A 21,589-nucleotide genomic window follows, 5' to 3' on the forward strand; every position below is an offset into this window, starting at 1 on the left:
TCCAAAATTTTGAATAGATGGATCTTATGTCATTTTTGATAGTGGTGTTTCTATCATAAGAAATGACAAAGTTGTCTGTTCTGGTATTTTGAACATCTCTCTTCATACTATAACTTGTCTACAAAATACCTTTATATTGCATTTACATCATCGAACAAAAGAAAGAGAAAAGTTAAGGCTAATCTCTCATGAGGATCTTACACATATATTGATACCCTAGAAATAGGTCACATCTATCTTAATAGGATCCAAAGGCTCGTGTCTAAATAAGTACATTGGATTCAATCCAGGTTACTATTTCGAACCTGCGAATCCTGTATAGAGGAAAAGATGGAGACCAGGTCATTCATGACAAAGGGGATAAAGGGCCAATAATGTGTTAGAATGATCTTTTCTGATTCATTGTCAGTGTTTGGGATTCCAACCCAGTTTACTACACCATGTAATCCCTATATAAAATGGTGTGGTGGAGAGAAGAAATAGGTCACTCTTGAAAAAAATATGTTCGATGATGAGTAATGTATCTTTGCAATTAGTCCTAAAGAATCAGAAGGTGATTATTAGCAATGACACACGATTCTTAGAAGTGGACTATGGGAGTAATTACTAATCCAAGTCAGATAGTGTGCTTCAAGAAATTGAAAACATTAGACAGGCGATTCCATCACCCAAGCCAAGTGTGCAAGAGTTTTGTACCACAAGACACTGCACGCACTGTTGACACACATGTGCCACCACAGATCCATTGTAGTGGGAGGGTTGTGGGACAACCCGATCGATTTATATTCTTGGGAGAATCTTTGGATTCAGTCTCTGGTAGTGAATATAAGAGAATCGACCCAGATATCTACTTGGAATTAGTGGAAGACGAGAATGTAGATTCCTGGCACGCCTCAATGGAGCAATCCATTAAGAATATGGTTGTATACTAAGAAAATCTTGCTACCAGAATGACGTAAAGCCATAGGTTGCAAGTGAGTATACAAGAGAATGATAAGTCCGAATGAGCAAGGTCGTAGTTTTTAAAACTAGACTGGTGGCGAAAGGTTATGCCCAGTGTGAGGGTATAGGTTATGATGATATTTTCGCCAGTGCCATGCTCAGAACATTCGGATCATTTTACCCATAGCAGCTCACTTAAACCATCGAGGTTACGTGAGGGAGGGAGAGAAACATCTCGTGTCAATCGCTCTCGTGTCATCGGTGATGTGGTTAATCTTGCATTTTATGTAAACAATATCCTCCTAATTGGCGACAATATGGAGCTATTGTTAAGACATAAAGTAATGGTTATCCGAACAGTCTCATATGAAAGAATAAGGAGGTACAGTATACATCTTTGTGATCAAAGTAATAAGGGATCACTAGAAAAGGATGTTGGGCTTATCTCGAGTGTCTTACATTGATACTGAGAATACTCGTTGTAGTATGAATACCGCCAAGAAAGGATTGCTACCTTTTAGATATGGCGTTCCTTTATCTAAAGACTATGTCTTAAGATGCCTATTAAGGTTGAGGAAATGAAGGCAGTATTCTACGTTTCCGCAGTAGATAGCTTCATGTATGGATTGCTATGTACGAGATCTTATATTTGCTATGCAGTTAGCATGATTGTAAGATATCAGTATAGTCCTAGTTAAGGACACTGAATTGTGGTAAATTATATTCTCAAGTCCCTGACTAGAGAATAAGGATAGTTTACCAGTTAGACAGTTTAGTTCCTTTTTGGATTATATGATTTCGGATTTCCAGGCTGACCGGAACAAAGAATAATTACCTCGAGCTATGTGTTTTTTCTTGGGAGGTAAAACCTTTTGGTTTGACCACTACCTCCAGGATCTAAGGGGAATTCCTAGTTTGCGTGGGAGCATCACCTTCGTGATACCTCAAGTGCAGTTGCGAACTCTAAGGAATCCAAGAACCACAAGGGGTTAAACACATGGAGAGTAAGTACCAAGTTATACGATTATTCGTAAATCGAGTTTTTTTTTGTGCTCAAAGAATAAATTCTCACATATTGGAGAAACCTACTGATCTTTCACAAAAGGCTTCTCGCAAATGGTCATTGAAAGATGGGAATGCGATTGATGCCAGATTGATGCCACCCACTTAGGAAACTTTAAGTATAAGTGGGAGAAGTGTTAGGTGATTGGTAAATAGACGCATTGTATACTAAAAGTTTGCTTTAGTATAAGTGGGAGATTGTTGGATTTGTATACTGAAAGCAAGAACGTTTTATGCTTGTATACAATGTTTCCTAAGTTCACAATCTAATCTCCTATCTGATTGTGTTCATGATTGCATATGTATGTTCTTTATCTCTATATAAGTAGATTATATGGTGTGTTGTAGATCACAGAAGACCATATAATTGGAATAACCTTAAGAGATATAATATGATCACAGCCGAAATAACTCTAGGACAAGTTATTGGTTTAGGCTGCAGTATAGATGGAAGTAGTTTGTCTTGGCTACTTGTCTATACTGGTACGTCATTACGTATTGATAGGACCACAGTTTGAGATGTATTCTTCTATCTGACTTAAGTGAAGAATCAAGATCTCGGTGACTTATAAATCTTAATACTAATAAGTATTCAGATATATATGTTAACTCGTATATCACTTTGACTTACTATGGGTGAAGGTTATATACTAACTCGAGTACTCTGTATCTTGGGTGATAGCGGTTAATATATGATATTTGATTATCTGTATTAGTACCCGTATCCGGTATAGGATAATGACATCCCCTTAAGGAGCTCAATAAGGTTTATTACGCTAAACCCTGCAGGTTGATTAATTTCAGGCGTAATAATAAAGTTTGAGTGGTACTGCTTAAGGAATTATTAAGAGATTAATTAATTTAAGCTGTCAGAGCTCTAATTAATTAATGGATGTCGGATATTTTAAATACGGAGATTTAATAAGTCTAAATACAAGCCCCGACTCATCACCGGCAATAAAGGGGTAAGTCAGTATCGGTTCTCTAGTGGAATGAACTGATATTTATAAATTAATTATGGTCTGGGCTGACCATAGATAAATTAATTTATTTGAGGCCCATCTTTATTCCTTGTATCTGGTCCCTGGGCTGGCCCAATGTCTCCTAGCCCAAGAAGACAGATTTTCGGCCCTCACATAGAGATTGGCGCCTCCTCCTCTTTTCTGTATTATTAAATACAGCTGTCAGCTCTCAGGAAAACACACTGATCAAAATTAGGGTTTTGAGAGCAGAGGGAGGCGCAGGAAACGTGTGTGGCCATTCTGTCTTGGGAATTTCCATAGCTCGTTGTCCATCCAACGTTGGGAATTGAGCGGGATACAGTCGAGAAGATCAGAGCTGGAGTCAGATTCTCGCAGGAAACCAAGTTCTGGCAGTCTCCGTAAAACGGCCATAACTTCCTCCACAGAACTCCGATACAGACAAATCAGGCGGCCACGGAAAGCTCTTTCGAAGATGAAGAAGTCGTATTTCGGCAGAAAATACGATTGCAGGTCGTTTGAGGGGTCAAATGGAGCGTTGAAGTTGGCTGACCTGTTCAGCGACAGATTGACAAATTCTTCTGAATTCTTCAGGTATTTCTGAACTCCAACGTGCAGCTGTTAAATTCATAGGAGCATGTTAGGATTTAATCGTTGTATGGTAAATTAATAATAACCAAGAAACGATCATCGGGCAAACGGAACGTTAATTCAATTTAATATTCCTGCACTGCTCTCATCTCCCTACTCTGCTCACCCGCCGTCTCTCCCATTTCTCAGCCCCAGTACACCTCACGCCTATCACCTCCTTGGCAACGGTGAAGCGCTGTCTCCCTCTGTTTCCGGCGACCGCAGCAAGCTACGGCCGCTACCCTCACTCTCATTTCCTCCAGATCTGACGGAAACACGACCCACAGGCCACGCCTCCGCCGAGCCTTAGATCCCCAAATTCAGCCACCACCGCCCTTACTCTACCTCTGATTCTCTTTTACTCCGGCGACAGACGACGAGGTCGCCGCCGACAACAACAATCCCCTCCGACTCGGCACCTCAGACCCAACGCAGCCAAAACCAACTCAAAAATTCTACCTTTCATCTTATTCTTTTAACACAGACAAGTTCTAATGCAAGCATATATACATGAACAGAGTATATGAACATGTGTTTTTGAAATATCATTTTGTTCGATCATGATATGAACTGGTCTCCGAATGAAATGGATGAATCTCAAAGTTGAGAAGAACTTACTAACGTTGTTGCGTTTCTCTTTAGGGCGAAGGAGTTGAGAAGAAGAAATTCCAAGATGAAAATCGGCTGAATTGTTGAGAATGAACTTGTTGCTCTTTGTAACACCCCGTACTTTTCCTAATGTTGAGAGATAGTGTCTTAACACTATTGAGAGTACTGAGATATCGAAATACGAGACTATATTTTTATGAGCGGATAAGACAGATTGTCTTTAAATAGAGTTATGAGGGAATAAACTGATGATAGAGTTAGAGTGAAGAGATTTGAGAAATGAGTTGAGATAGAGACGCTGATTGAATTGAGCTGAGATTTTATTTTATTTTCCAACTACCGGGAATAGAGTTACCGGATACCGAATTATCAGAGTTTGACTGTCCTATTAAGAAAATAGGAATAATGAGTTGGAAATAGAGTCGAGAAAGAAAGAGTGAGGAACCTTGATAAAAATAGTCGGCCGGAGAGGCGTCTAGTTTGTTTGTGTTTGCCGACTGCTTTGATGTGATGTTATGTGAATTTACGTGACTATTTGACTATGTGATTTTTGTTATATGGGTCTTTATGAGGAAGCTATTATGATTTTATTTGAGGACTTTAGCACTTGGAATTTTGATTAAGTTTCCAAAGCAAGTGCGGTTTATTTTTACCGAGAAATCGAATGATGCCGGTTTATGGAAATTTTCCTAGCATAATTTTTTTTTAAATTATTTTTTCTACGAAGAGGAATATTATAATTGAGTGAGTGCACTAATATTAGTGCTATAATTATTTTATTTGGACACATGAATAATTATGCTATGGTATTTTATTAATAAGTAACATTTCCATGATTATTGTGGTTATTATTTAATCACCCTTCTCACACTATTATTTTAATTTCCCAAGCATGTGCCTAAATACTACAAATTGCCAAGTGTAGAGATTATTGAGAGAGTGTAGAGATTAGAGAGAGAGAACAAGGCATTAATTGCCAATATTTGCTAAGATTTGCAAATCTTTCACAAGATCATCTAAATCTTCTAAAATCTTGCCAATCAATTCATATCTTTCAAGCAACTCTCTCTCTCCTTCATCCTCACCAATCGTCCACCTCTCTCTCTCCCTCATCTCTCACTTTCCACCATTAACAACCATAGATGAGACCTCCGAAGCTTCCAAAAAAAATCATACCGAACACATCAATCCACCCTTAAATCTTCCATAAACACATCCTAGCTACTTGAATTCAAGAGAATCATTGAAGAGAGGCTTCAAAGCTAGAGTGAGAAAGTGTGGATTTTGGTGAAAATTTTGGGTAAGTGATCATGTATTCCATAAATCTTGCTTGAATGATGTTGTATGTGGTATTCTTGAAAGATTGAAGCAAGAAAATCACCCCCTTTCATTTTTCTAAATTTTCAAAAATTGGGTCTTCAACCCTTCAAAAAATTTTCTTTTTCTTTTCTTGATTTGGGGTGAAAAATGAGATTTATGTGATGATTGATGATGATTGATGTGTGTTGTGAAGTATATGCCTTGAGATGTGAAAGTTCGATGGAGTTTAGTTTACCCAAAATTGGGAATTTTTGAGTTGATGATTAAAATGATGAATTGATGATGTAGATGAGTCCATGAGATGTTTATGATGATGATTGATGGAGTAAATTGAGTATATGATGTCAATTGATGATTTTGATATGAGTTAGTTTAATAGAATTAGGGATGTGTGTATCTATGCTCTAATTTGTAAATTGATGGATTATATGTGAGATAAATGGGTTGAAATTGATAGATCTATGATGAGATTAAGGATCCATGTGTGTTTATAAAATTTTAAAGAGTTTAGTTTAATAAAAATTAGGACTTTCGTGTCTATGTGTCTATTAAGTGATTTGGCTTAAGATATATGTTTTTGAGCATGATATTAATGTCTAAGTATGTTTGATTGGGTCTTTTATTGGCTAAGTAAAATTTTGACTTAGTTTAGTTTATATGAGTTTTTGAGTTCTTAAATGATGTGAGGTTGATGCTTGGTAAAATGAGGTCTAATTGATTTATGACCATTATGTGAACGTTTGTCATGTTTTATTAAGAGTTTTATGTTGATACATGAGTTTTCACTAGAGTTTAGTTTATATGAGAAAAAGGGAATCCATATGTGTATAATGAGTTATATGATGAATGAGATCATGTTTGAGTATTTGAGTAATTTTGAGCATGAAAATGAAAAGAGAATTGAATTGATGCGTTCGTTGAAACGTTTTCCTTGAGATTTGAGTTTATGATGTAAGAGGAGAGTCGAGATTGAGTATGATGAGTATTATGTTGTACTTGAATGTTTTTGAATGCTATAAGTGTTTAAAATGAGCTTTGAGGAGTTTTCTTTGAAAGAATATTGAGTTGAGCATTTAAAGATTTGAGATGAGATTTTGAGGAATTTTGTAGGCCTACTGACCTACTGTAGATGTCTAATACCTTTGGAGGAATTTTATAGCAAGTCCCTACATGAGTTTTGAGCACACCGGTAAAATTTCAAATCATTTGGACTTCGTTTACTATTTTTATAAAATAGAAAATCAAAACTGCTACGTTCTGCCGAATTGTTCGGTGAGTAGCCAATAGAGTCACCTTTTCCAGTATCTTCCCATAATATTTTGGAACCTAAAGTTTTATTGTTGAGACATTAGTGTCTTAGCTATGTTTCCACCAAATTTCAGACCTTTTCGGCAATGTTTACTATTTTTCAAAAATCAATGTTTTCGATTGCTCAAAACTGCCGAATATGGTAGACTGTAGTAAAACAGTCATATCTCCTAAAATACTTGGATTTTTTTATCTTACTTTTTTTTATATGAAACTAGACTCAAAGCGGTTTCTTTTGGTATGGATTATGACTCCAGTGGAGTTCTGTACCGAGTCTGGTGAGGTTTTGAAGTCGAGTCAGTGCAGAGTGAAGGTTGTTTTGACTTGTCTATGTGTGAATTTTATATGCTTATGTGTTTATGCTTGTTTATGTGCTTGAATGCTATGAGTATGATCCGAGTTGAGAGTTAAGTCGAGAGTAAGACGTGTGAATCCTTAGAAGTTGAGTATACCTAGGGATTGAGTTTTAGTGGGTAAATAGACGTTGAATGAGAAGTTATGGTTTGAGATGAGATTGGTTTTAGTAATGAGTTCTAACTAAGGTTTGTTTTATCACATGAACCTTCGATGACGATGATGATGAATTATGAAGGCCGAGCGAGACGAAGAAGTAAGTCGCCTGTTTTCTTTCCGAAACTAGCGAAGGACTTCAGGTGGGCAATATTTTGAGTATACGTATATCGTATGAGCTTTCTAAAATGATTTGATGATGTTATGAGTTTATCAAATGCTTTGAGATAAATGATGTTTGAGAATTGTTTGACTTGCCAATTTTTGATGTTGAGCTTGTATGTTACCCTCTACTGATGAGACGAATTCGGTCCTGCCACAAGCGGGATTTTGTGCACAGAGGTGACCGCGAGTCGTCTTCGGGTCGGCCGGTCACGGTACTTGAGAGGGAGGCCTACTTCTCAGTACCTATGATGATGATGAGTTGTAGATGTGGTACATACATGATGAGTACTTTGATAGCGCTATCGTTTCTTTATGATATCAGGATTATGAAAACTGCATGCACAGATTCATTTACGCTAACAATATTTCTGTGTATTGCTGAGATGTGGCAAGTTTCAAACATATAGCTCTAAGAGCACCTTTCTTGTTTTTCGGCGTTTGCCCACTGAGTATTATGTACTCACGCCCTGCATGTATTTCTAAATGTGCAGACTAAGCGAGGAGCGAGATTGGACTGGTGCTGGTGGGGAATTGTTAGAGGATGTATTTACTTTATCGCATTTCCATTTTGACGATAAAGTCTTGATGATTGATATATACTTTGATTTTCTTTTGAATTTAAGCAATGTACTCACGGTTATATGTCTTCATACATATAATCGATTCGCCTTTTGCTGCGATACTCTGCATATTATTCTTCCTTACGAAAAATGAGCTATACCCGTTTTGTTTTTGTTCGTGAAATTCCTGATATTTATGAAGTTATGACGATGTTGACATATTTACCCTTGGGTTAATTTATGATGATTTTTCCTTAACACCTTTTGATGCGAGCTTCCGCTTGATGTTTGACCTATTCATCTAATCTTTTATTCTTTTAAAAATAGTCGTATCGATACTCGTACCCCGCTATTACTAGCGTCGGGAATCGGGCCGCGACAGGGTGGTATCAGAGCAGGTCATCTGCTCTGAGTCTATTGCTTGATTGAGTCGAACCTTTGATTACTGATATCTTTTTAAATTGAGTACTAGTCTAAATTGAATTCTTAGGCTAGTTTGAGAAAATCAGTTCGAAACAAAACCCCATCACCCCATCTCCTCCGGCTTAACGAGGTAAGAGATTGATGTTGTTTCTTATTGCTTTCCTGTTGAGAGCTGAGTTTGATTCACTAATGAGTTATGTATTGTTTTGATGACGGAATTGTTTGAGATGATGGATTCCGATATGAGACCGCGATGCAGCGATGGTTCAGGGAGTATATCCCGAACGAGGATGATACTTTGGGTGAACTTCTGGCACACTATCACCGACGATGGAGGAGGGCTATTCCCTATGGGATCGATGGCGCGGAGGCCATTACGCTTTTGATTCCACTACTACCACCTTCGTGGCGAGACTGGGCGATATCGTTAGTGCCCCAGTACACGGATACTTCCTGGTTGGAGGGAATCAGGTACGGAGACCTTAGTGGCTTCATCGCGACGCTGAGCCACCGCTACTTTGCTTATGGCGAGCCATCTTCACCGCCGTATGGAGAGCCTGAGGGACCAGCCCAGGGAGGGGAGCTAGTTGTTGTGCCCCCACTTCCCGAGGAGCCGTTTCCGATTGCACCTCCACCCCCAGTTGATCTGATGCCAGTTTTATCTGAGCCTATTATTTCAGAGTTGACTATCTTTGAGACGTACTCCCCAGTGGTAGAGCATGACCCGTTTGCGTTTCTATCACTTATTCCTTTTCCCAGCGCCGAGTTACCGCCTTGGGATTGGACACCGGCGACGGCACCTTTGCCATTGCCACCTGTTGAGTCGGCGCAGCCGATTGTTTCTACTGAGCCTGAGATACAGTATGTTCCCTTCGATCCTTATCCGAGGGTTGCCCCGTTGCCTGAGCCTGGCACTTTGGCTTTTCAGACGTACATGCACTCGATTTTATATTCACCGTCCCGAGACGCCCAGGAGGGAAGTTCTCGGCCAGCACACCTTGACAGTGATGAGGAGGACCCGGATAAGGAAACTTCAGAGATGACGGTCGGCTACGGACAGACCCAGCCATTGCGGCGACATACTAGTGCCGACGGAGTCGAGACATTGGTACCTATTCCCGAGGTGCCGGTTTATGGACCGATGATGGACACTGACGTTGAGGATGAGCTGAGCGATGATAGCGTCTACCGATTGATCGACAAGTATGAGAGCGAGGAGACAGAGCCGAGTGAGGATATGGAGGTCCACGATGCGACGAGCAGAATTTCAGGAGACGATGACTAGCGATCACGTGTATCTAGTAGACGCGTACATATGTATAGATGCATAGTTGATATATACGTATATGTATATATATAGGTAGAGAGGCCTAGTATAGTGTGTATGTGTAGATAGCATAGATCTATAGATGCTTAGTACCTATGATGCCTGTATAGCCAGAGCATCATCTTAGTGTTAGGACCTTTGTACATAGGATCCTACTTTTGTAAAAGACCTCGAGAGAGAGGCAGTTTTCCTTATATATATATATATATATATATATATATATATATATATATATATACAGAGATGTTGATGATTAATGAGTTTCACTATCTTTACCAGAGCTTTGAGAATGATGATGTTGATGCTTGATGATGAATGAGAAATAGAGATTGATGAGAATTACGAACGATGATAGATGAGAAATAGACTGGACGAGAATTTTGAGAATTTTAAGATCACAAACGAGATATAGAAGCGAAGTGAGAAAAAGAGAAATTTGTATTTTGTAATGACGAACGGCTAGTTTCAAGGCCGATAGTTATATAATTCTTTTTCCTTTATAGTATACCTCCGAGAAGAAGAGGGAACAGAAGGAACATAAATCGAGAAGAAGATGAAGAAGAGGAGCAGAGAGACCAACAGTTGAGATAATACGACGAGAGTTAGAGATTTCTTCGCGATTTAGAGACACGACCCTAATAGGACGAACGTATTATGGAGACTTCATGGGATGCATAGATGCTATTGACCAATTGTACTTTGAAATAGAGGTACTTTCACCGGGACCGCGCGTATCATCGCTAGAGTAGTCATGAGAGTAGACTTATTGAGTCCCTATCCCGCTTGGTCGTATTTAAATGTTTCTGCATCCATTTGAACTCCAACAGGAGATGAACTATTTGCTATTGAGAAATTTTTTTCCAGATCCACTGTATTCGAGCCTGAGCTGTTTGTGTTGGAAATCCTTACCCCTTGCTTTAACAGTGGACAATTTATTCATTTTCCACTTAGTGGATTGCTTCTACTCCCAGTATTGATTTACTTCCATCATATCATATCTCAGTTTTTATTCTAGTTTCTGTTCTAACTTTTGATCTTACCTTGATTGTAACTTCTTCATTATCCTTGAGATAGCACCGGCTATTCTGGAATCATTCCATTACTTGAGCTCGTCTTGTTCAAGATCAGGCATTTTTATTCATCACATCCTATTCCCTACCACATCCGACAAGAGTTAGGAATGTCTAGGTAACTAGGATGGCATAACAAGAAGAGTGTTTGGACGAAACACGATTTATGGGAGCAGTCGTAGAATATATTGTTACGAGACGAGCACAACTTTTCGATTATGGATTTTCTTATATTCGCCAAGTATGCAGAAATCTAACCATTTCAAGGATGAGAAGAAGTGATGCTAAGCCAGAGTAGGCAATAGCAGATTCAAGGAGATCGAGATGACAGATTAGAGCAGATAATGTTTTTCACAACAGCAGACTGAGATGATGACTAGTATAGATGTAGCATCATCGTAATATTAGGGGATGTTTTACTTTCGTTATGCCCCGCAATTAGTAAGAGTTCTCGAAAGAGAAAAATTTCTTATATATATATATATATATATATATATATATGTCTATATGACGATGACCAGAGAGTCTATATGCTTGAGTAGAGTTTTGATCTGATGTTGCGATGATAGACATGAAATATGTCTTTGACGTTGAGTTATGAGAATTGAGGAAATAATATGATGTTGAGTAAGAGTCTTATGATTTGTGAGTTATGAGAATTAGTTCTAAGGTTGACATATATTCCCTTAGACTTTTGTCGAGAAAGAAAAACTGATTGAAGAAAGAAATAGAGTTGATGATATGAGATAAGGCAATAAAACCGTAGCTGAATACGAACATCAGTTTCACGACTTGGTTCGGTATGCCACATATCGAGAAGAGATGAACGAGAAGATGTCAGAATTGTTCGATCAGGTTTGAGACAAGAGGTAAGAGACGATTTAACGAGTCAGAATGCGGTTATGTGTACTGAAGCATTAAATAGAGCATTTGATATAGAACTAGTAATGCGGCCAGAGAACACGATTTAAGCTTCAGCACCCCCAAACGAATTAGAGCACTCAAACGTGCAATCCACCTTTTTCTGGGCGAGGGCAAGAAGGAAAGAGAAAATGGGATGACCGAAGTCAAGATCCCAAGAAGTCGTGGCAGAGTCAGAATGCGCCACCGCAATATCAGAACTGAGACAAACGGCCTTATGATTGGCCCAACTGCCCCAGTAGCAATAAACCTTCAAGAACCGCGAGGGATATCGCCTTGTCGAAGAGCAATAAAATTTCATCTGAGAGAATGCAAGATGAGACAGAATAGCTGTTACACCTGCGGAAAGGTCGGGCACTACTCGAACTAGTGTCCGAATCGTCAGCAAAGTGGAAGGGGAAAATGACCGAGTCAGTTTCGGCCGCAACTCAAAGCGATGGAGGGAATCTTACCGCCACCTCTACCACAGCGACAGCAGCCAGCCTATCGACCACATCAGTCAAGAAGGCAACCACCAGCCCCGCAGGCAAATCGACCGCATCACCAGAGAGTGTTCGCGCTTGAGTAGAAAGCACCGGACAAGAATAGAGGAAATTTGTCAGATATAGGCGAGTTGAAAGGTGTGCCCATAGTATTTTTGTTCGACACCGAATGTAGAGTATGTTCCACAACCTCTAAAGAGTAATCACACCCATAGGCAGAATTACTACGGTTTCATCTGTGTGCCCTAACTTAGAATTCGAGTTAAGATCGATTAGGCTCGAGGCTAGAGACCTGAGATTGATGCCTATGTGGCACTTGGATATAATTTTTGGGAACGGATTGGTAATAGAAGAACCATGCGAAGATACGATGTAAGGAGAGACGGATATCTTTTCAGCCACCTAGCCAAGAACCTACTTCCTTCATTGGTATTGAACGAAAATGGAAGAAGACGCCGATAATCTCGGCACTACAAGCAAGAAAGCTCTTGCGAAGAAAAGATACAACCGCGTACGTTGTATATCTGAACTAGAGAGAGGAATTCAAGGCAAACGTTGATGACGTGCCAGTCGTGCGAAAATATAAAGACGTTTTTCCCGAGACTTTACCGGGATTACCCCAGACCGACAGCTTGAGTTTACGATCGATTTAGAGCTCGACGCAGCACCGACGTCGAAAGCGCCGTACAGAATGGCCCCCACAGAGTTGCAAAAGTTGAAGCTGCAACTCTAAGAACTTCTAGATATGGGCTTCATTCGACCTAGTGTTTCCCCGTGGGGAGCACCAATTCTTTTTGTCAAAAGAAGGATGGAAGCTTGAGGTTATGTATCGATTATCGAGAGTTGAACAATGTAACGTTAAAGAATAAGTATCCGTTACCTCGAATCGATGATCTGTTCAATCAACTACAAGGAGCGAGCACTTTTTCAAAGATCGACTTGAGAATGGGATACCATCAGCTGAAGATACGATCGAAAAATATTCCGAAGACGACATTTCGTACGAGATACGGGCACTATGAGTTAATAGTAATGCCTTCCGGATTAATGAATGCCCCGGCAGTATTCATGGATCTCATGAACCGCGTTTTTCACGAATACCTGGACAAGTTCGTGATAGTCTTTATAGACGATATCCTGATTTACTCGAAGAGTAAATGAGAACACGAAGAGCGTTTGATGATCGTGTTAGAGAGATTACGAGCTGAAAAGATTTATGCGAAGTTAGGAAATGCGAGTTTTGGCTGGAAGAAATCAATTTTCTCACCCATATTGTTTCTGCGAGAGGAATTGAAGTGGACCTAGCTAAAGTCCAAGCGATACAGGAGTGGAGATTGCCAACCACACTGCACAAGATTCTCAGTTTTCTGGGATTAGCAGGGTATTATCGACATTTTATTGAGGGCTTTTCAAAAATCGCTAAGCCATTGACGCACTTGCTAAAGAAAGAAGTCAAGTTCGTTTCGACGAACGAACGCGAGCGAAATATTCAAGAGTTAAAGAAGAGACTTACTATTGCCCCAGTTCAACTATTCCAAAAGCGGATAAAGAGTATGCAGTGTACACTGATGCATCGAAAAATGGTCTAGAATGTGTACTGATGCAAGAAGGAAAAGTTATAGCGTATGCTTTGCGACAACTGAGACCACACGAGATGAGTTATCTAACGCATGATTAAGAATTAGCAGCTGTAATGCATGCTTTGAAGATCTGGAGACACCATCTCTATGGAGCACGGTGTGAGATATACACCGATCATAAAAGTCTCAAATATTTCTTTGAGCAAAAGATCTGAACATGCGACAAAGAAGATGGTTAGAGTTAGTGAAGGATTACGATTGTAGAATTAATTATCACCCTTGAAAGGCTAACGTTGTAACTGACGCGTTAAACAGAGAGAATTAGGGAGAGTTGGGATTTCTCCTTACTCGAGAAAAAAACCTAATCAAGGAATTCGAGAAGATGAATTGGAAGGTAGTAATACCACCACAAACGACAGAAATAGTAATTTCTGCACTGAACGTTACGCCTGACTTATGATCGAGAATAGTCACAGCATAGAGAGAAGATGAGAAGATAGAAAGTTTGCGAATAAAGATTCGAACCAAGAGAGTAGAGAATTATCAAGAGACGGCAGATATGCCAAAACCGAAACGACGTTTTGAATAGAGGATAAGAAGCGAGAGATGGCATCTTTCGTAGAAAGATGTTAGGCGTGTTAACACGTGAAGGCGCCACTTTGGCAACCTTATACAAATTACACCTATTAGAGATTTCCACAATAGAAGTGGGACCACATAACCATGAATTATGGCATCGATTAGCAAAATCGAGAGAAGGAAATCCAACAGTTGAGTGATCACTGATAGATTCTTTTGATGTTAGAAAAACGATGTTTATGTGAGTTTTCCCTATCTCGGGGAGCATGTTATTTTCGAGTTAAAGAAGAACTCAAACCGAGATATATAGGATCTTATGATATATTAGAGTAACTAGGCCATGTAGCCTATAAACTAGCGTTGCCTCCGAGCTTCGCGAACGTCCATGACGTTTTCCATGTTTCTCAATTGAGAAAGTACGTGTTTGATCCAAAACACGTCATCCATCAAGAAGAAGTGTCCCTGGAACCAGATTTGAGCTATGAAGAGAGACCTGATGCTATTCTGGACCGGAAGATCCAACAATTGAGGAACAAGTCGATTCATTTGGTGAAAATCCAATCGAGACATCACGGTCAAGAAAAATCAACATGGGGAATTGAGGAGAAGATGAAAGAGAAGTACCCAGAGCTTTTTCCCAAGGGTAAATAACTCAAATTTCGGGACGATTTTTTTTTTAAGGGGGGTAGGATGTAACACCCCGTACTTTTCCTAATGTTGAGAGATAGTGTCTTAACACTATTGAGAGTACTGCGATATCGAAATACGAGACTATATTTTTATGAGCGGATAAGACAGATTATCTTTAAATAGAGTTATGAGGGAATAAACCGATGATAGAGTTAGAGTGAAGAGATTTGAGAAATGAGTTGAGATAGAGATGCTGATTGAATTGAGCTGAGATTTTATTTTATTTTCCAACTACCGGGAATAGAGTTACCGGATACCGAATTATCAGAGTTTGACTGTCCTATTAAGAAAATAGGAATAATGAGTTGGAAATAGAGTCGAGAAAGAAAGAGTGAGGAACCTTGATAAAAATAGTCGGTCGGAGAGGCGTCTAGTTTGTTTGTGTTTGCCGACTGCTTTGATGTGATGTTATGTGAATTTACGTGACTATTTGACTATGTGATTTTTGTTATATGGGTCTTTATGAGGAAGCTATTATGATTTTATTTGAGGACTTTAGCACTTGGAATTTTGATTAAGTTTCCAAAGCAAGTGCGGTTTATTTTTACCGAGAAATCGAATGATGCCGGTTTATGGAAATTTTCCTAGCATAATTTTTTTTTAAATTATTTTTTCTACGAAGAGGAATATTATAATTGAGTGAGTGCACTAATATTAGTGCTATAATTATTTTATTTGGACACATGAATAATTATGCTATGGTATTTTATTAATAAGTAACATTTCCATGATTATTGTGGTTATTATTTAATCACCCTTCTCACACTATTATTTTAATTTCCCAAGCATGTGCCTAAATACTACAAATTGCCAAGTGTAGAGATTATTGAGAGAGTGTAGAGATTAGAGAGAGAGAACAAGGCATTAATTGCCAATATTTGCTAAGATTTGCAAATCTTTCACAATATCATCTAAATCTTCTAAAATCTTGCAAATCAATTCATATCTTTCAAGCAACTCTCTCTCTCCTTCATCCTCACCAATCGTCCACCTCTCTCTCTCCCTCATCTCTCACTTTCCACCATTAACAACCATAGATGAGACCTCCGAAGCTTCCAAAAAAAATCATACCGAACACATCAATCCACCCTTAAATCTTCCATAAACACATCCTAGCTACTTGAATTCAAGAGAATCATTGAGGAGAGGCTTCAAAGCTAGAGTGAGAAAGTGTGGATTTTGGTGAAAAATTTGGGTAAGTGATCATGCATTCCATAAATCTTGCTTGAATGATGTTGTATGTGGTATTCTTAAAAGATTGAAGCAAGAAAATCACCCCCTTTCATTTTTCTAAATTTTCGAAAATTGGGTCTTCAACCCTTCAAAAAATTTTCTTTTTCTTTTCTTGATTTGGGGTGAAAAATGAGATTTATGTGATGATTGATGATGATTGATGTGTGTTGTGAAGTATATGCCTTGAGATGTGAAAGTTCGATGGAGTTTAGTTTACCCAAAATTGGGAATTTTTGAGTTGATGATTAAAATGATGAATTGATGATGTAGATGAGTCCATGAGATGTTTATGATGATGATTGATGGAGTAAATTGAGTATATGATGTCAATTGATGATTTTGATATGAGTTAGTTTAATAGAATTAGGGATATGTGTATCTATGCTCTAATTTGTAAATTGATGGATTATATGTGAGATAAATGGGTTGAAATTGATAGATCTATGATGAGATTAAGGATCCATGTGTGTTTATAAAATTTTAAAGAGTTTAGTTTAATAAAAATTAGGACTTTCGTGTCTATGTGTCTATTAAGTGATTTGGCTTAAGATATATGTTTTTGAGCATGATATTAATGTCTAAGTATGTTTGATTGGGTCTTTTATTGGCTAAGTAAAATTTTGACTTAGTTTAGTTTATATGAGTTTTTGAGTTCTTAAATGATGTGAGGTTGATGCTTGGTAAAATGAGGTCTAATTGATTTATGACCATTATGTGAACGTTTGTCATGTTTTATTAAGAGTTTTATGTTGATACATGAGTTTTCACTAGAGTTTAGTTTATATGAGAAAAAGGGAATCCATATGTGTATAATGAGTTATATGATGAATGAGATCATGTTTGAGTATTTGAGTAATTTTGAGCATGAAAATGAAAAGAGAATTGAATTGATGCGTTCGTTGAAACGTTTTCCTTGAGATTTGAGTTTATGATGTAAGAGGAGAGTCGAGATTGAGTATGATGAGTATTATGTTGTACTTGAATATTTTTTAATGCTATAAGTGTTTAAAATAAGCTTTGAGGAGTTTTCTTTGAAAGAATGTTGAGTTGAGCATTTAAAGATTTGAGATGAGATTTTGAGGAATTTTGTAGGCCTACTGACCTACTGTCGATGTCTAATACCTTTGAAACTTTTATAGCAAGTCCCTACATGAGTTTTGAGAAAATCGGTAATATTTCAAATCATTTGGACTTCGTTTACTATTTTTATAAAATAGAAAATCAAAACTGCTATGTTCTGCCGAATTGTTCGGTGAGTAGCCAATAGAGTCACCTTTTCCAGTATCTTCCCATAACATTTTGGAACCTAAAGTTTTATTGTTGACATATTAGTGTCTTAGCTAAGTTTCCACCAAATTTCAGACCTTTTCGGCAATGTTTACTATTTTTCAAAAATCAATGTTTCCGATTGCTCAAAACTGCCGAATATGGTAGACTGTAGTAAAACAGTCATATCTCCAAAAATACTTGGAGTTTTTTATCTTACTTTTTTTTATATGAAACTAGACTCAAAGCGGTTTCTTTTGGTATGGATTACGACTCCAGTGGAGTTCTGTACCGAGTCTGGTGAGGTTTTGAAGTCGAGTCAGTGCAGAGTGAAGGTTGTTTTGACTTGTCTATGTGTGAATTTTATATGCTTATGTGTTTATGCTTGTTTATGTGCTTGAATGCTATGAGTATGATCCGAGTTGAGAGTTAAGTCGAGAGTAGGACGTGTGAATCCTTAGAAGTTGAGTATACCTAGGTGTAACACCCCGATAATTTAGATTTATTTTATAAGTTTAATTAATAGTATTTTCGTGTATAGCTTATTTTTTTTTTAAATAATTACATGATACATATAGATATGCACCATTAATTTTATCTAGATTATTATTATTATTATTATTATTATTATTATTATTATTATTATTATTATTATAGTGATTATTCTAATAAAAATAGATTTGTGGCAATCCTTTATAGATTAGGTTAATATGTATAGTTACTTACTCTTAATCGAACACATAGATAAAAGAAATATATGTAGGCAATCATTATATGTATGTATACGAAAGAAAATTTATTTAATGCTTTTGTTCTTTAAATTTTAGATTTGGATTGATGTCTCAATTGTAGTTTTTTTTTTTTACATTGCGCATTGATCGAATGGTCTATATGAATGGGAGGCTATTTTAAATATTTAGTTAATTCTTATTCTATTATGATTAGTTTTAATAATTAGATTAATCTGTATTTGGACTATAGCTTAAAATAGTAATATTTCACTAAACAAATTCTTTATATTATAGTATATAAATACGTATATATATTTGAGTGACCAAAGGGATTTACTCAAATCAAATTCTCGATTATCATTACTTTTCCCAAAAACTTGTATATATATATAGGTCACATGCGCATAACAACACAGAAAAAAAAAGCTGTGATATATTTGTTTCTTTAATTTCTTTGTTTGTACGCATAGTGGAGTTTTTATTTTGAGCACTAACGATTCGTAAAGTTTTCCAAAGCGATTTTAAGGTGAGGGATTTTACGCTTATTCATATAGTTATATATATTTTTATTACCGCGTTGATTACTTGTTTACGTGCATCTTATGACTATGTTGTTATGTGCGATCATGGGACCTAAGCCATTGATCTATGTTGTTATGTGCGATCATGGGACCTAAGCCATTGATCTATGTTGTTATGTGCGATCATGGGACCTAAGCCATTGATCTATGTTATGTGTGATCATGGGACCTAAGCCATTGATCGATCATGGGACCTAAGCCATTGATCTATGTTGTTATGTGCGATCATGGGACCTAAGCCATTGATCTATGTTATGTGTGATCATGGGACCTAAGCCATTGATCGATCATGGGACCTAAGCCATGATTTATGTATGTGTTTGGTCATGGGACTTAAGCCATCGACTCAAACTATGATTATGTTTGTCAAGGGGCTCTAGTCTCTTGGCGTATGTTTGCAAGTATGATAATGTGATTTAATTATATATGTGACATATATGAATATTTTGTTATGTTCCTCACTGAGTATATTTTCAATATGCTCACCCCTTATCTTTTCAGTTTTGCAGTTTTAGAGTCGAGGTGGCCATGGAAGTCGAGAATGACTAGAGATTTAGTATTTCCATAGAAATTTAAGTTGAAACATGTTACTTTTTAGTTTATCATTTTATTTCATGTTACTACTTTAATTTTGACAAGTTGATTTTAAATTGGTTTAAACTTTTATAATTCAAGAAATTTTATTTTTATATATTAGTTTTCAAAGATTTTATAGTGAAAAGTTTATGAAAATTGGGGTGTTACACTAGGGATTGAGTTTTAGTGGGTAAATAGACGTTGAATGAGAAGTTATGGTTTGAGATGAGATTGGTTTTAGTAATGAGTTCTAACTAAGGTTTGTTTTATCACATGAACCTTCGATGACGATGATGATGAATTATGAAGGCCGAGCGAGACGAAGAAGTAAGTCGCCTGTTTTCTTTCCGAAACTAGCGAAGGACTTCAGGTGGGCAATATTTTGAGTATACGTATATCGTATGAGCTTTCTAAAATGATTTGATGATGTTATGAGTTTATCAAATGCTTTGAGATAAATGATGTTTAAGAACTGTTTGACTTGCCAATTTTTGATGTTGAGCTTGTATGTTACCCTCTACTGATGAGACGAATTCGGTCCTGTCACAAGCGGGATTTTGTGCACAGAGGTGACCGCGAGTCGTCTTCGGGTCGGCCGGTCACGGTACTTGAGAGGGAGGCCTACTTCTCAGTACCTATGATGATGATGAGTTGTAGATGTGGTACATACATGATGAGTACTTTGATAGCGCTATCGTTTCTTTATGATATCAGGATTATGAAAATTGCATGCACAGATTCATTTACGCTAACATTATTTATGTGTATTGCTGAGATGTGGCAAGTTTCAAACATATAACTCTAAGAGCACCTTTCTTGTTTTTCGGCGTTTGCCCACTGAGTATTATGTACTCACGCCCTGCATGTATTTCTAAATGTGCAGACTAAGCGAGGAGCGAGATTGGACTGGTGCTGGTGGGGAATTGTTAGAGGATGTATTTACTTTATCGCATTTCCATTTTGACGATAAAGTCTTGATGATTGATATATACTTTGATTTTCTTTTGAATTTAAGCAATGTACTCACGGTTATATGTCTTCATACATATAATCGATTTGCCTTTTGCTGCGATACTCTGCATATTATTCTTCCTTACGAAAAATGAGCTATACCCGTTTTGTTTTTGTTCGTGAAATTCCTGATATTTATGAAGTTATGACGATGTTGATATTTTTACCCTTGGGTTAATTTATGATGATTTTTCCTTAACACCTTTTGATGCGAGCTTCCGCTTGATGTTTGACCTATTCATCTAATCTTTTATTCTTTTAAAAATAGTCATATCGATACTCGTACCCCGCTATTACTAGCGTCGGGAATTGGGCCGCGACAGGGTGGTATCAGAGCAGGTCATCTACTCTGAGTCTATTGCTTGATTGAGTCGAACCTTTGATTACTGATATCTTTTTAAATTGAGTACTAGTCTAAATTGAATTCTTAGGCTAGTTTGAGAAAGTCAGTTCGAAACAAAACCCCATCACCCCATCTCCTCCGGCTTAACGAGGTAAGAGATTGATGTTGTTTCTTATTGCTTTCCTGTTGAGAGCTGAGTTTGATTCACTAATGAGTTATGTATTGTTTTGATGACGGAATTGTTTGAGATGATGGATTCCGATATGAGACCGCGATGCAGCGATGGTTCAGGGAGTATATCCCGAACGAGGATGATACTTTGGGTGAACTTCTGGCACACTATCACCGACGATGGAGGAGGGCTATTCCCTATGGGATCGATGGCGCGGAGGCCATTACGCTTTTGATTCCACTACTACCACCTTCGTGGCGAGACTGGGCGATATCGTTAGTGCCCCAGTACACAGATACTTCCTGGTTGGAGGGAATCAGGTACGGAGACCTTAGTGGCTTCATCGCGACGCTGAGCCACCGCTACTTTGCTTATGGCGAGCCATCTTCACCGCCGTATGGAGAGCCTGAGGGACCAGCCCAGGGAGGGGAGCTAGTTGTTGTTCCCCCACTTCCCGAGGAGCCGTTTCCGATTGCACCTCCACCCCCAGTTGATCTGATGCCAGTTTTATCTGAGCC

At 37.9% G+C, this 21,589-nt stretch overlaps 2 long non-coding RNA genes across 2 annotated transcripts; both read left to right on the forward strand.

The window, feature by feature from the left end:
• The first annotated feature begins 7,383 nt into the window (after nt 1-7,383).
• LOC131002030 (uncharacterized) lies at nt 7,384-8,279 on the forward strand. Its single transcript, XR_009094120.1, has 2 exons — nt 7,384-7,504; nt 8,018-8,279. It is a non-coding gene; the product is annotated as an uncharacterized LOC131002030 (long non-coding RNA).
• An 11,454-nt stretch (nt 8,280-19,733) lies between these two features.
• Nucleotides 19,734-20,722, forward strand: LOC131002031 (uncharacterized). Its single transcript, XR_009094121.1, has 2 exons — nt 19,734-19,915; nt 20,429-20,722. It is a non-coding gene; the product is annotated as an uncharacterized LOC131002031 (long non-coding RNA).
• Nucleotides 20,723-21,589: the final 867 nt, after the last annotated feature.

The sequence above is a fragment of the Salvia miltiorrhiza genome, chromosome 8, assembly GCF_028751815.1.
Source record: "Salvia miltiorrhiza cultivar Shanhuang (shh) chromosome 8, IMPLAD_Smil_shh, whole genome shotgun sequence".
Taxonomy (NCBI): Eukaryota; Viridiplantae; Streptophyta; class Magnoliopsida; order Lamiales; family Lamiaceae; genus Salvia; species Salvia miltiorrhiza.